The 14,813-nt window shown below is 40.0% G+C and overlaps 1 protein-coding gene and 1 long non-coding RNA gene across 7 annotated transcripts in view; one reads left to right on the forward strand and one right to left on the reverse strand.

The window, feature by feature from the left end:
* The window catches only part of MAML3 (mastermind like transcriptional coactivator 3), a 397,800-nt gene that overhangs the window by 310,309 nt on the left and 72,678 nt on the right, over nt 1-14,813 (forward strand). The gene's annotated exons all lie outside the window — the stretch shown is intronic.
* Nucleotides 1-14,813, reverse strand: part of LOC118022304 — a 56,105-nt gene that overhangs the window by 13,559 nt on the left and 27,733 nt on the right. For 4 of the 5 annotated variants that reach the window (XR_004682459.1, XR_004682462.1, XR_004682458.1 and 1 more), the window contains exon 4: nt 466-568. This is a non-coding gene — a long non-coding RNA (uncharacterized LOC118022304). Of the gene's footprint in view, nt 1-465; nt 569-13,566; nt 13,635-14,813 lie in introns of those variants that run through there. The other variant, XR_004682461.1, reaches the window with a different exon arrangement.

Raw genomic sequence — 14,813 nt, forward strand, 5'->3', positions numbered from 1 at the left:
GTGGAAAAGTGGGCGTTTCCCAGTGCCACCCTTCAGTCCTGCCAACTAGCCCTAGCTGTGAGTCAGAGCTGTCTGCCCCTACCACAAACGTGGAACCTGCCAAGCTAGAATTCACAGTCATTTGTGTTGTTTGATAAGAAGAAATATCAGACTCGGAAGGTGCCATTTCTGTGGTATATCCCCATCTGCGCAGAGCCCATTTCACCTTTGTCAAGCTACTGGTAAAATCAACCTTGTTTATTTATTTTGCAATTTATTTGACACCAACTTTCTAACTTCAAAAGGAGAGTGAGGTGGCGGCAAAGAGTTATGCTCCACCTGGTGTACTCCAGACATAACGCCAGGTGCGTTCTCCCCAAGTCACTTCTGCCACAAAGGCGCAGGATGTTTGGGGTATGTGTATGCTCATTGGGGTATCCTGCGGAGTCTGAGCTCAGCCCGTCCTGGGTTGGATCTTTCTCTTACCTGTTTCAGCCATCACTCTAGAAGTAATTAATCCTTCCTCTTCGGGCTACCAAGCCAGTCATTACAGATCAGCATATGTTTGTACATGGACCAAAGATGGTTCCTTGAAACAAGTACATGTATTTTAAGATTTCTAGGATCAAGGCTTCTACAGATATGGGTTAGTACATTTTTGCTTTAATTTAGAAGGTCTGTTTAGGTTGTGGTTCTAAATTCAGCTCCCCCCCCCCACACACACAATGCTAATAGCTTATATTTGTATGATCGTTTACAGTTTGCAAAGCAGCTTTCCATATGGGAGGTCTTGTCAGTTGCTATTTTTAAGCTGAAGAAACCGAAGCTTAGAGAAAGTTAAGTGACTTGTTCAGGGTCATAGAGAAAACAGAAACAGGTATGGAAGCCAGGTGATGAAGCATCTAGTTTCATTTGCCATTGAGCATATATTATCTCTCTAAATTATCGTGATGAATTTCAGCGAATTACTTTTTACATTATATTATAATGCAAAAAATATGCTTATCTCCGAAATGTTTTAAAAATAAACCCGTTTTTTAAATCGTGCATAATCGTGCCATCCAAGATGATCTCTTCAATATCATTTGAAGCAATTCATTCTAGTCATTTCTATGCATGTAAGACTAATATAAGGCTTTGATATATACAGCATTAAATCATGCAGCATTTGGTTTTGTGTCTTACTTTTTTCACTTAGCACTTTATTGAGAATTTTTTGTCATTAAACATTATTTATAAAACATGATTTTTAATGCCTGCATAATTTCCCCTGGTATGACTATACCATAAATTATTTAAAATTTAATCTGTCCTCAATTGTTGAACATTTTAGTTGTTTACCTTTTTTTTGTTTATGAACATCCTTGTAAACAAATCTTCAGTGGAATTTCTGATTACTGTTATAGTATAGATTCGTAGAAGAGGGATTTCTGGGTTAGAAGTTATTGACAATTCTCTAGATCTTGACATGGGCTGTATAATTGGTTTTCAGAAAGATTTTATCAATTTATACTCACCATTTGGGTGAGCTCTCTCTCCATACCCTTTCCAGCTTTAAGAATTATGAACTTAAAAAAATCTTTTTAAGATTTGATTTATTTCTTTGAGAGAGAGAAAGAGTGCACACTGCAGGCAGGGATAGGAGCAGAGGAGGATAGAGAGGGAAACGGAGAGAATCTCCAGTAGACTCCGTGATTCCAGATCTCAAGATGTCGAGATCACCACCTGAGCTGAAACCAAGAGTGGGTGGCTCAACTGACTGAGCCATCCAGGTGCCCATGAACTTAAAAAATTTTTAACAATATAATAGTAGAAAATATGTATTTTGCCATTTTAATTTGCATTGTATGATCATTAGTGAGATTGAACATCTTTGTTAAGAATTATTAGCTAAGGGTGCCTGGGTGGCTCAGTGGGTTAAGCACCTGACTTGGTTTAAGCTCAGGTCGTGATTTGGGGTTGTGGGATTAGTGGGGAGTCTGCTTGAGATCCTTTCCCTCTGTCCCTCCCCCACCCACCCCCACCCCCTATTCATGAACACTCGCGCGCACGCTCCTCTCTCTCTCTCAAATAAATAAATAAATAAATCTTTTAAAAAAAGAATTATTGTCTCAATTGTATTTTTATTCATGAACTATCTTCTATTTATACCTATTCTCCACTTTTAGAATGGGATATGTCTTCTTTTAAAAATTTACATATTAAAATTTGCATTTTTTGCAAATATTTTATCCCAGTTTTTAATCTACCTCTTGATTTTTAAGGCTTTATTATGTGCAATTTTAACATTTTTATGTAATGAAAACTATTAACCTCTTCTCTTATCAATTCCAGTTATTTTATACTTAGAAAGACTTTATGTGAAAATCATTAAATATTGACTTTTTAAATGTTTTTGGAGTTCATTTTTTTACAGTTAATTTTATGCTTTTCAGAAAATCTATTTTGGTATAGTTGTGAGGGGCAGATTTATCTTCAAATTTTTCTCTCAATTCTTGTCTATTTATTTAATAATCCTTCCTTTCTTTCTATTTTTAACATACAACGAATTCTTAAGATGTCTTTTTAGACTATCATTTCCCTTCCATTGACCCATCAATTCTTACATCAATAGCACAATTTTAAATTACTCTGGCTTTATAGTAACTTTGCACGGTTCACATTGCTCGTCTTTAGCTGCGTTCACTCTTCCTCCCAGTTTATTTTTCCAGAATGACTATAAAACATTTCATTAAATTTATAAATTAATCCCTCTGGAATGTTGATTTGAATTACACTAAATCTATAGAATGATTCGGGAAGAATTGACTTCTTTACAGTGTATAGTCTTCCCATTCAGGAGTATGAAATTTATCTCCATTCATTCAAGTCTTCTTTTATGATTCTCTAATTTTCTTCATATAGTTCCTATTCATTTCTTAGTAAGGTTATTTCTGGGTAACTCAAGTGTTTAATTATTTCTGTTTCTGAAATCATCACAAAGTGGCATTTTTAAAAGGAGGGTCCTGATTAGCTAAATTGAGGTTAGACTATGAGAAAACCCAACAGAACCTGACAAGCTAGAAGTCATTAGTAATTAAATAATTTCCATCTGAAAACTAATTGGATTAAATTAACCCATTTTAAGGTCTTATTTCTCAGACAAGAAATATCCAACTGCTATTTGTATATTACCATCAGTGACTAACCCTAATAATATACCACTCTTGACTAAGTGAGAAATAAATGAATTTCGTGTCTATAGTAAATCCATTTTTAAACACATTGCTATTTGTCTTTACTAAATGGCAGTGTTCTAGATACATTATTCCCTACTTCTCAGTCATACTTCTCTCCAAGTCGAATCTCAGGTTTTACCTCAGTGAAACTTTCTTTTGATTCCTAAAAACACACATTTTTCCAGTATAAAAGTAGATATTTTAGTATAGTAATACTTAAATGTACACATGCAAATGAGACTATATGCATATATAAACTAATATGTTTATAGAAAGGGAATGTATTATAGAATTTTAGAGCTTTTAGACCTTAAAAAGCAGCTAGCCAAAGTCATCTAGTCTTTTTTTAAGTAATCTCTGTACCTAACATGGGGCTCGAACTCACGACCCCGAGATCAAGAGTCGCATGCTCTACCGACTGAACCAGCCAGGTGCCCCCGAAGTTATCTTGTCTTCCTGGGGCCCATGAATGCCCTGAAGTTGTTAGTGAGATTGTGTTTGTGTGTGTATTTTCACGTGTGTATTTTTCTGTGGGGAGAGGCTATGGCTGAATTTTATGTGCTTGCCAACTGTTAAGACCCTAAAAAAAGTTTAGAATGACTGGGCTACTCCAAGTCTGTCACTGATCAGATGAGATTTTAAAAAGGGGGGTGGGGACCAAGTTGTTGAGGAGACATGCTCTTGGGCACAGAGCCCTTCTGGGGCAGGGCCAAGGCAGGAAATTGGGCCTCCTGATCTTCAGCTTTTTCAGTGATGCCTTTTTGCACACACGTATGAAGGTTCTGTCATATCCCTCTACACCCGATGTGCGTGCACCGTGTGAACTAGGTTTTGGAACTTAGTGTGGAATTTGGAACTAAGGCCCCAAATTGAGATTTGGCTCTGGACTCACTAGTTGTATCACCCTGAACAAGCTGTTCAACTCTGGCCTCAGTTTCCTCTTCTGTGAAATTGAGTTGCAGGAGTTAAGACCTATTTCATAGAGTTTTAATGAGGATATAATGAAACAATGTGTATATGTATATATATACCTAAGTACTTTATAAACTCTCAAGTGCTGGGGAGTGGTAGTTATTGTTTTCATCATGGCTCTGGAGGACTTACAGATGGAGAAGTACCGTGGAAGGATGTGGTAGCATGAACAGCTTTCAGCTGCCACCTTGTATCCACCGAACATCTCAGTTTGCACCGGGGCCAGCCCCCTGTGCTAACTGCCCTCTCCACTGCTTTGATAGCAGACAAGGTCATTAACGTACACATCTCCCAAACACCTGCTGAGAGAAATGCTCTTTATGATGATGCGCCTTGGAGAAAGAACAGATAACTCTTAGAACTTCATCGTAGGGGTTCCGGTTTTTGTTTTGTTTTGCTTTATAAAATCTTTACTTTTTCCAAATCATGGTAAGCTATTACATTTGAAGGATTATGGTAAACTGTGGTTTTAAAAAAAAAAAAAAGTTTTTTTAAAACCTGTGTCTGCCAGCGCTGCATTTTAAACTGGTCCCAAAACTTTACAGGAGTTCACCTGTTCATATGAAGCATCTTGGAAGAAGCACTAATCTGGGTATTTGGGTGGGGAGCATGTATGAAGAAGAGTAGTTGTATAATTTCTAAACACCATAACATGTTCATTTCACACTATTTGCTATAGAGTACAATTAAGCATTAAGACATTTTTTTGTCATTTAAGTAATAATACTTATATTTGAAAAGTGCTACTCAGTTTCCAAAGCAGTTTCACAAAATCATATTTAATGTGTAAATATACCTTTTACTGAGCCTTTTCAACAGCCCTATTTAGAAGAAATGATTATCTTCATTTTTTAAAATGAAGGAGGGAGTGGTCGGAAGCCCACACTTAACCATCAGCACGGCCAGGACTTGACCCCTTTCCTCTGATACCCATACCTGGAAGACTCTGGGCCTATAACAAACGATTCTATTCAATTTGATTTTTTAGGAGAATATAATGATGGTATATTTCTTTGGCAATTTGTATTATTCCAATATAGTGGATAGAGGGAAATGTAGAAAAGTATCCAGAGAATGAATAAACAAAAGGAAAAACAGGAAGCCAAAGCTAAGGTAATGCAAGGAAGACAGGCACAGCAGAAGGCAAAAAGAAGTGAGTTGTTCGTGGGAAAACAAACAGTGAACAAACTCAGCAGAAACCCCTGGATAGAAGAGATGAGGAACCAAGGAGAGAGAGAAAGGGGCCCAGTGACAGACACCTACCCAGCTCTGCCAGGCACTCACAGGAGAGATGCACATTAGAAGGTGTATACTCATTTCCAGGAGGAGGTTGTAGTCAGCTTCAAGACCAGCCAGCTCATAACAAATGTCCCCAGCTACAGGACATCCTCATTCTCTCCATCCTGCACCCTAACTACCCCAACCAGGACCAACTGGATCGCAGCAGAGCTGAAGGGTCAGAGCTCCCCAGAACTAGGAACTGGGATTTGGAAGTGCTCTGATGCTGACCTGAGCCCTAGGATGGAAACTCTACAGCAAAAGAGAGCATTGGTGTGTAGAAATAACCCAACCACAACACCCTGAACTACACACCCAACCTCATCCTGAAGGGGCAGTCTGTCTCTCTGGCCACCTTCTGTCAAGGTCTCTTGGGCATCTGGGGAGCCTAGACTTGCTGCCACCTGCCCTGTATTTGGGAATGAACTCTTGACAAGACTATACTCCTGTTGAACATCTTTTCTTCTCACTGAACAACTTTCCCACCTTAGATATTCGCTCTGCTGCTGCTGATGCTAAGCCATCGTTGCTGTCTGGAATTTCCAAAGAAGCAGACATGAACAGACATGCATGCCCACGTGGGTACACACGTACCCTGTTCCTGCTGCCTTACATTTGGGCCTCCCTTGGATGCTGATTTCAGTCTAAAATCCATCTTCAGTTTTGCCATCCTCACTAGGGCATACCTGTTATGGCCTTCCTTTTGGTGGGAAAAAAGCCCTGGGTTTCTACGTTTTTGTTTTTGTTTTTTAAGATTTTATTTATTTATTTGAGACAGAGAGAATGAGAGAGACAAAGAGCACATGAGAGGGGGGAGGGTCAGAGGGAGAAGCAGGCTCCCTGCCGAGCAGGGAGCCCGATGCGGGACTCGATCCAGGGACTCCAGGATCATGACCTGAGCCGAAGGCAGTCGCTTAACCAACTGAGCCACCCAGGCGCCCAAAAGCCCTGGGTTTCTGAGCCCACAGTGTATGCTGCTTCTCTTTCCTTCCCCTGCCCCCACTCCTGCCTCAGGTCTTCATCACCCACATGGGCAATGCAGCCCGACCCTCCCCTGTGGTGAATTCCCTTAGCTTGGGAGTAGGGTTGTCAGATTTTAGAAAACAAACAACAGAAAGCCCAGTTAAATTTGAATTTCAGATGAACAACAATTTTTTTTAATATGTGTGTAGATGTGTTCGTATACGTTGTTGATCTAAAATTCAGATTTAACTGAGTGTCCTATATTTTATCTGGCAACTGTCCTTGGGAGCCATGCCTCTCCTTGGGAAAGCACTCAATGCCCTCTTAGGAAAAGGTCTGATGATGATCATGGCCCTGTGCTAAAGGCCACCTTTGCCACTGAAACTGTCCTATCCCATAGTGGGCTTTTAGGGACCCTTTGAAACCTGGTTATTTCCAAGAACTAAGCAGATTCCAGCTTGATCCATCAGCCAAGCCCAGGCACATCTGAAGCCCAACAAGCATCAGACCAGATCACCGAAAAATCTCCCTGCCTGGATACAGCTCTTTACAAGTATCAAAATGTCATTTTATTATTTTTTTTCTCTCTGCCAGGATTTCCTCCAACTTTCCAAATAAGGGCCAAAAACATTGCAGATAACTCAAACAATTTGCCAGCCCTGTCTCTCCTCAACAGGATTACTAGTTGCAAAATAAATGAAATCAGTGTTGTTTACAACTCATCATCCAAAATTATTATTCATTTTGGGCAAATGGCTGTTTGTAAAACTAGTCTGCCGTATTTTGAGTCATTATCTTTCATTCCTTTCAAAAATGAAAGCTGACTTTGAGTTTTCAAATGAAAACAAATCAGAGCCCTTTCTGATTCTATCTGTTGTGTCTTGTGCATGCAGTCTTCCTAGGAAGAAGGCCTTCCTCGTGGGTAAGGGCCCTCTGACAACTGAAGCTTCGCGGTACTCTCTCTTTTCGCCTTTTTAAAATCTCTTTCCCCTCCGTACAACTTTGAAAACAGAAATTTTATCATTTTTAGTGAGTTATTTATTCCACTGTTTTTCATCTTTATTCTCATCATCCAGGTAATTACTAAGTACACAGGTATTTAAGACAGCCCCATACACAGGAGTTTATAGCCTAGAAAGGCAATATCTTTGTAAATTTGCTTTGCTGAGACCACACACAGAGTCTTCCATGGGACTCTGCCTTCTCAAGGAAGATGGGACAGGTAATCATGAAGCAAATCTAGACAGAGACATGGCCTTCTTCCAGTTCTAATGACTCCTAAATCACTGCACTCATCAACCTTCACAGGAAAACATTTAAGAATATTTATATTGGGTGGTGTGTGTAACATTAAAAAAAAAAAAAAATGTATGCTGTTAAGGTCTGAAAAAAAAAACAACCTGGCTACTCTTTTCTGAAATGAAAATAATTTTTGTCATAGACTTAATACTATAATAATATATATTCTTTAGTATGATGGAAGAATAGACACAGTCTTTCACAGTGCAGTTACGTTTCAAACAAAAAAAAATGTACATTTTTTTCTTGATATTATAAATATTTGGTCTCATAGTCCCTTTTTTCTCCTATTTCCTTTATTTCTTCTGAAACTTGAGAGGGTAAATATTAAAGTGCATTTGCTTCTGTTTAAATATGAGTCACGGGGCTTACGGGGAGCCCGCCCTCTGAAAAAATAACTGTAAAGGACCACAATTGAAATCAGCTGTAGCTGTGCTTTGTCCTCGATGGAGCCAGGGCACTGCTCGATTCAAAAGTCCAGTCTTTAATTTCTACAGAACAGAAGACACAGATCGCTTTAACCTGGGGGCCAACAGGGGCCTCAAACCCCTTCCCTCCCTTTCTGTGTCCCAGCCTCATCCTGTTTCTGGTTTACAAGCTTCCTTCCTACTTTCCTTACATGAACCTGATCTGCCCTGTCTTATGAGGACAGAAAGAGCTTAGTTAAGTGCCTTCCTTGGATTTTTTAGTTTCCTCCCCACTGCCTGTGGTTTAAATTAACCGTCTATTTTTCCTTAACATGCGCGCACGCGCACGCTGTATCTGTGAACATTTGTCTAGTTATTTTCTGAGTTCAGTTGCTTCAACCTTGACAGTGGAACAGCCCCCTTTATCATTAGACAATTTGTAGCATTGGGTTGATATACAGTGTTGGGATGTTTTTCTTTGCAAGAACCACTTGAAGGACTGTTGATCCCAAACAAACAGAAATGGTTATAACTCATAGAAGTGATTCATTTTAGAAGTTGGTCATTTCGTTCTGGGTAGTACTTTACACACAAAAATTGCCCTAGTCACCTACTCACCTCATGTTTTTCAATATTCTCACCAGTCTTTGAACCTAGGGTGAGCAGGGGTTACAGCAAGGCTGGCTGGGGTTGGAATGCTCTTATTAACCATGGGACAGAGAAGAAAGCTCTGGAAAGAAACTCAAAACCTTACCCATAAGTTTAGGCTTCTTTAACTGCCTAAACTAATTACTTATAGACCAACAGATTCAGCTGCTTCTAATCTGCCCAGTTCAGATAAAGAGATAAACTTGTGGGGATATTTAAAATTATAAAATGTAATGGGTGAAGGTCACAAATGGTCCTGGTAGAGGAACAGGATTTAAAAGGAACTGCTTATACATCCTGTTAAATTGGATAACCTTCCCTATTTTAAAGTACAATACCAAAAGCAGTTTTGTTATTTTCTTTACTTTTGGAGGTGAGGCCCTAGATTAAATTTAGAAACTGGCAGCATGTCAGTCTCAGAGGGCTTCTATGTCCACACTTGGAGGAAGCATATTTTTATGGGATTGGCCCTGATCTCTCTTACCTCATAGACTGAGCCATGCTATACTTGTATTAGGAAGAATCCTGGGGTAGATCACATCAGGAAAGCACATTGTGACCAGTGATTGGTGGGTTTGACCATAAAAATGTCAAGGCAGGTAACAGCTCCGACTTTTGTGTTTATCTTTCCATTGTACTTTATAGGAAGTAAGATGAGGGCTACCAAAGGCAAGGAGATTTGGGGGGATTTTACTTATATTTCACACTTTTCATTTCATATTTTAGAGAGGTTCAAAAGAAAACTTAAAAAGTGAACCTCTTAAAAATTCACTTTAACTTGAACTAATTTGTGAGAAAAGTAGCATTGATATCCCCATTTTAAAGGTAGATGCAAAGGTTCCTGGTGATGGATAACTACTTTTCATGTGACAGAACTGAGGAAAATTCTAAAGCTACATTCCAGGTCTAGTTGGGACCCTTGCCTTTCAATTTGGACAAATGCACTACAGTTATATGAGAAGGAGTTATTGAAGGTGGCTCGTCAACTGTCTAAGTCCTTGCACCCATCCCTGTAGAGTATTGTCCCAACAACTTTGGACATGGAGCTGTGTTCGGAGTTTGGCTTTGCCTAGGATTATGGATAGAATGTCAAAAATGAAAGGCACGTGGAGCGTCTTTGGGTCGGATTGGATTGAAGCATATTAAGTTGCTGACATTCAACTTGTTTTGATCCACAAAAATGGCTATTTCATATGACTCACCCTAAGGCATATCACTGATTTTAAACCCTTGGCACAAAATCTCAGAAAGAGTAAATTATTTTGTTCTTATTTCGTTATGAAAAATTTTAAGCAAGTGGTAAGGAACTACTATAATGAACTCCCATATACATACCACCCAAATTCTCTTATCAAGATATCGCCACACTTCCTCAATCAATCCCTCCCACCTTTTTTTTTTTTTTTAAACCTGAAGTTTTTTAAAGCAAGTTCTAGACCTCAGGTCATTTTACCCCTACATTTTGTGTGTGTGTGTGTGTGTGTATGTGTGTATATATATATGTATGTATTCAGGTCTAAAATACGGATATTTTCTTATGTAAACACAATGTTGTTATCATACTTAGGTTATTAGTAATTGTTTAGTCTATATTACCATGGCCTCAAAATGTCCATTATGATTGGTTTTATGGTTGATCATGATCCAAACAAAGTCCACCTATTGCATTTAGGTGTTACATCCTTAAGTCTCTTTTTTGGAGGGGAGGCTTGTTTATTTCATTTATTGTTTTTTTTTTCCTCTTGCTGAAGTATTTAAATTTTATTTATTTATAAGTAGGCTCCATGCCCAGTGTGGAGCCCGAAGCGGGGCTTGAACTCATGACCCCGAGATCAAGACCTGAACTGAAATCAAGAGTCAGACACTTAACTGACTAAGCCACCCAGGCGCCCCACCTTTTGCTGAAGTATTTTTAAAGCAAACTCCAACTACACCTGAATTTGACCTCTGCCTCTCTGGGTGGTCACCAACTAGCCAGCAACCCCTCACTACTGAGAATGGGAGGATTTCCACCAAGGATGTGGTGCTTGGATTCTGTCTCCTTTAATCTGGAGCAGTATATCGCCTCACCTCTGTTTTACATGCCCTTGACTTGGCAGAAACTGGGTCAGCTGTCCCATGTCACTTTCTAGGTTTATCTAGTCAGTGCCACCTGATGTTGTTAGATTGTAAGTGATCCTAACCTTGGCCTCTCACCACACTCTCCCGACTCCAAAGCCCCACCATGTCCCACAGCATGAACCTGCTGACTTGTTCATCGCCTCAGCTGGCCGGGACCACCCCTTAGCCAGATTCTAATTAGTTAAATATCAACGTGTTTATGTATCTATTATGTTTTTCACTGCTTTAAAATAATGCTAACTTTCTAAGTAGGAAGTAAAGTATAAAACTGTGAAGTTTCACATGGCATATATATTATTCTCTTCTGTTACAAAAACAAGTTGAAATCTACAGTTTCAATAAAATATGAAGCACCTGCACTGTGCCAGGCACTTTGACATTATCACTTTTAGGCATCTCAACAGTCCTGTGGATTATCAGACCCATTTTACAGATGAAGAAACTGAGTTTAAGGAAAATTCGATAATCATCCTAAGGTTCTCTGACTCCCAGTCCAGTGCTCAAGTGTAAAATAAGATCCAGAAAACCTAACTACTGAGTCTTTGTGCTAATCACCATTCATTCATTCATTTGTTCATTCATTCATTCATCCATTCATGCTTGCTGTCTCTCAAGCATTATGGTTGGCTTTGGTGAATTTTGGTGAATACCACGTCTCTGTGGTAGGGAGGTTTGTAAACTTGATGCCAAGAATCTCTCTATGTTATGGAGAAAAGAGTGGAGTCCATTCCTTTCTCTTTTGATTTGTCATCACCTTAAAGCCTATATATTGTAACCTTTTTACAGTTGCTACTGGAGAAGGACAGAAGTAGCCTCTGCTCATTATCTCATATTAGGTGTTTACTACAGCTGCTGGAAGAGTGAGCAAAACCATGGCCAGTGCCAAGTCCATGTTTGTTGGTTTTTTTGTTTTTTAACACAGTCCTATAACTTGATTTTCCATTATAATGGACCAGTTCTTCTAAAGGAGCCATGGAGTTCATGCCCAGAGAAAACTCTGATAGGGTACTCCTGCCTGGAGGACTCTTAACTGGCACTGAAAAGCATGGGAAGGGGTAGCGTCTCTTAAAATCCATGTAAGATTTTTGTACCAGCTGGGCTTCATTTCAAAATCTACCGCTGTCATTACAAAATAGCTGTTTTCTCTTTAATCTGTGTGCCACATTGCAGCAATTTTCATCAAAAATATATTAAGCCCCTGCTGTAAATTGGCCCCACACACCCTTGTCAGGCACATGAAGCATAAAATATCTTCTTTTTTCAAAGTTTTTTCTCCCTCGAAAACCCAAACAGATATCAGCAGTTCCTAAAGCCTCATAATAGTCCATCATGTCTGTAAGCCAAGGATTATAATGCGTAACGAATCTGATTCAATGTCAGAGATGGATCTTATCCTTTGTTTATAAAAAAAATTATAGAAAAGGCATTCTAGAACAAACAATGAAGCCCCCACATTTCCATGTCTAATGAGATCTCACCTCACAATGCCTGCCCAAGAGAAACTAGTTTTCCAATCTCAGGAAAGAGGTTTCCACATGCTCCTTAAAACTTCCCCTGCCAGGGGCGCCTGGGTGGCTCAGGTGGTTAAATGTCTGCCTTCGGCTCAGGTCATGATCCCAGGGTCCTGGGATCGAGCCCCACATTGGGCTCCTGGCTCAGCGGGGAGCCTGCTTCTCCCTCTCCCTCTGCCTCTCTCCCTGCTCATGCTCTCTCTCTCTCTCTCTCTCTATCTCTGTGTCTCAAATGAATAAATAAAATATTTTTTAAAAACTTCCCCTGCCAGAAGCTGGCAATGTGATACACCTGGGCTGAAGATACAATTTTACTTATTACCATGGGGTCAGGTGGGGGGTGGGTGGGTGTGTGAGGTGGGAGTCTGTGCCTATGGGAAACAGAGAGAATGTTTGGATTTGTGGGTGTATTTCTATGTGCATAGTGTGGGAACACACCGGTGGACCACCGTGTCCTAGAATAATTTAGGATCCTTCAGAAGTATTTTATGACCCAACAGCAACACCACAACATTTTGTAAGTGGAGTCAGCTTAAAACCTCATTTAACACTGTCGCTAAAAAGACAGAAGCTCCTTTCCAGCCTGCAGTTTTCAAGACACTACATCTCCATGGTAGGGAGGTTCGTCAACCTGATGCCAAGAATCTCTCTGTTATGGAGAAAAGAGTGGAGTCCATTCCTTACTAGAAAATGTGACTTTGACTATTTCCACCACCTTTTCGGTTTCTTGTGAAAGGAAATACAAGAACTGTGGTGCCTTAAACATTCCCCAGAAGCTCCTATAACAAAATAGCTTTGACAATTTAACAGGAAATTGCCTCTGATTTTGAAACCATTCTAATTTCACCCTTAACACTCACTAAAATGCATTCAAAAACATTTCATGTATAATACGCATGACACATAAAGCATGACCCATTCAATTGCATTCAAATGTAGTTGACATCCTTAGACTTTTGTTTTTAAAAAACAACAGCCAGAAGTCTACATTTGAAGAGGCTTCCAAATTTACCGCTTGTTGTCTCCTTCAGGAAAATGTCTGTGAAATTCAACACGATGTGAGTGCTGTCGTCGGGTTGGCCTTTTTTTTTTTATTAGTATTATTAATGAAATTTCAAGTTAGACAGTTTTTCAGGCTCCCCTGAATCCCAGGATGGATTATTGACATACCTGACAGGTATGATGCAAATCTTCCATCACTTCAGCTGTGCCTCCTCACCTACCTTCGCGTGGCTTCCCTTCCTGCGCCCTGGGGAAGAAGCAATATCGCTGCCATCTCAGTCACTCTCTAAGAGAGATAACTATATTGGTGAGGCAGAATAATTTTTTTTCCTCGAAAACTTCAGCTATTTGAGAGTGTCTAAGTGTCACTGCCACCAATTCCTACCTTGCTTCAGAAAAGAAGCCTTCGGGGCAGGCAACCCCTTGGCACCTGACCCCCCTCTATTAAGCAGCGTGAAGACAGGAATAATGTTGGCTGCTGAGGAGCAAAGACTGTTGGCAGTGCCAGCAGCGAGAATCAAATACAGATGTGCTCCTCTGGCATGGAATGCAGATGTGCCCCCTCCAGCTACATTTTAGCCACAGAACTGGGAGCAGAGAGGCTAGTCTTTTTCCAACGGAGGTCAGTTTGAAAGCTGGAAGAGGGCTTTTTCAGACCAAGCAGAGGCCAAAATCTGGAGGCCAGCTCCATAAGTCATGGAGGTTCACATTATAGAGTCAAGGATCTGTTCAGGTGGAGATGGAAAGGGTTAGAAATAACAGCATGCTTAAGGCCTTGTGAGGAGATGTATAGACAGGGCCAGGAACAGAAGGAGGGCGAGTAAGGAACCCGGGCATTTGGTGCATAGTCAGCTTGGGTGTGAGGACATCAGGCACCACCACTTTGGTTGTATAGGTTGATTTTGCTGATCCAACTTAGGTGACTGGCCCCCCTCCTCACCATTCTACCTGTGTCCCTCCTGGGGCTGCACATCAAGCCAGAGAGAGGGGAGCCTTCCCAGGTAGAGCATCATTTTTTGGCCAAGGATATGTGATGGCTTTGTCTGTTATCTGGCATTCTAAGGAAATATGGAATTCTAGTTACTCTTTAGAGTAATTAGAATATTGAACATGAATATTCTAAATTTTCAAAATACACATTACATTAAAATGAAGTAAGTATGATGTAATATTTCTTTGATAATGATTTATAGGTCACCTTGGGATCATAACAGGGCTGGGGGTCACGGGCACGGACATTGATTAGCCATGTAGTAGGACAGTTCCATTGCTAAATGAGTACTTCCTGACCACAGAGTTTTGGTTAATGTTAAAAGGTGAGCAGACAAGATGTGCAGTGCTATTTCTTGCATCCTTTCCCTTCTAATTAGGGAAGTAATGTATTCTCAGTGCACAACTATAGTAATGCTCTTCTG

The sequence above is a fragment of the Mirounga leonina genome, unplaced genomic scaffold, assembly GCF_011800145.1.
Source record: "Mirounga leonina isolate KUSES-001 unplaced genomic scaffold, KU_Mleo_1.0 Mir_176, whole genome shotgun sequence".
NCBI classification, from domain to species: domain Eukaryota; kingdom Metazoa; phylum Chordata; class Mammalia; order Carnivora; family Phocidae; genus Mirounga; species Mirounga leonina.